Here is a 1,413-nt window from a genome sequence, read left to right as displayed (position 1 = left end):
ATTCATAGCGCCGCCCCGGCGCGGCCCCGCCGCCGCCCAGGCCCCGCTGCCCCGGGCCCGGCCCCGCCGGGCAGGGGAACCCAAAGTTGGGAGCAGAACTTACCCAAAATGGCTCCGCGGCCGCCCCAACACAAACAGCTTTTATTTGGTGAAGTTTAGCCCAGCACCCTGCAAGGACACCCTAACCTCGCCCGGGCCCGCCCCCGCGCCGAGCCCATTGGCTGCCCGGGGCCGCGCGCCGCCGCCCATTGGCGGCCCGGCCCGTCAAGCGCGCGGCGCTCGCGCCAAGCTTGTCTGCGGCGCGCCCGCCGCCCGCTCCATTGTGCTCCTGTTTGCGCCGCCGGCGGCGCCGCTCATTGGCCGCGCCACCGCCCCCGCGCGCGCCGCCCCGCCCGCGCGCTCCACGTCCGCGCGGGGCCCGGATGTGGACAGGGCCCGGCCCCGCACAGAGCCCGCACAGAGCCCGCGGCACGGGGACACCGCACGGCCCCGCACTGCACAGGGACACCGCACAGCACAGGGACCCCGCACTGCACAGGGACTCCGCACTGCACAGGGACTCCGCACAGCACGGGGACACCGCACGGCCCCGCACTGCACAGGGACACCGCACAGCACAGGGACCCCGCACTGCACAGGGACACCACACAACTCCGCACAGCACAGCCCCGCCCCGCCCACCCCGCACAGCACAGGGACACCTCACGGCACAGCCCCGCGCCGCCCGGCCCTGCCGCGGGGGTTGTCCCCGGCCCGGCCCCGCTCTCCCCGCAGGCGCTGCCGCCCGTCGAGCTGCGAACGCGCCGCGGCCCCGCGTGGGAGCGAAGTGCGGGAGCAGCGCTGGGAGGCCGCTGGCCCGGGAGGAGGGAATGTCGCTGCCCGGTGGGATGCTCCAGGGAATGCAGCGCCAGGGAATGTCGCTCTCGGAGGGGTGTTCCCGGAGAGGCGCTGGGAGCAGGCTCAGGACATGGGCTGGGTGAGCCACCTGTCCAGGGAGAAACTTGACAGGGAGCAACCGGCAAGATTCGGGTCCAGCGCTGGCTAACGGTGAACCAAGCCAGCCGAGGTGGGCTTTCCACTGGAATTTCTCACAACCAGACCCCGTTGGAATGCCTGTTCCCACTCACACAACGCTAAGGGCTTTGCTCAGCAGATGGGGTCCCTCCTCCAGCTCAGCACCCACAGCCAGACCAGCAGCACCCAGGGCTGCTGGGGAAGAGGAGCAGGGCTGGCAGTGTGCAGTCACTCCGTCCTCCCAGCTGATGCAGGGATGCTCCAGCACCAAAAGAAACTCTGTTGGAGCTAATTAGCTCTACTGAGACTCAGGCTGATTAACTGAGGGTAGGGCAGTCCTCGTGCAGCCATCCTGCCTGCCAGGCCCCACAGGAAGCTGCCACAGCCTTGCACTGCACC

At 70.5% G+C, this 1,413-nt stretch overlaps 1 protein-coding gene across 3 annotated transcripts in view; it reads right to left on the bottom strand.

The window, feature by feature from the left end:
- The window catches only part of CHD6 (chromodomain helicase DNA binding protein 6), an 87,403-nt gene extending 87,200 nt beyond the window's left edge, over positions 1 to 203 (bottom strand). The window contains exon 1 of one of the 3 annotated variants that reach the window (XM_027704744.1): positions 104 to 203. The gene's annotated coding sequence lies outside the window, so the exon portion shown is untranslated. The remainder of the gene's footprint in view (positions 1 to 103) is intronic. The other 2 variants (XM_027704741.1, XM_027704742.1) reach the window with 2 other exon arrangements.
- Between the last annotated feature and the right edge of the window lie 1,210 nt (positions 204 to 1,413).

This window comes from Neopelma chrysocephalum, unplaced genomic scaffold, assembly GCF_003984885.1.
Source record: "Neopelma chrysocephalum unplaced genomic scaffold, ASM398488v2 Primary Assembly neopelma1_286, whole genome shotgun sequence".
Classification (NCBI taxonomy): domain Eukaryota; kingdom Metazoa; phylum Chordata; class Aves; order Passeriformes; family Pipridae; genus Neopelma; species Neopelma chrysocephalum.
Note: the sequence above shows the minus strand (reverse complement) of the source record. Positions and strands in the feature narration are given on the sequence as shown.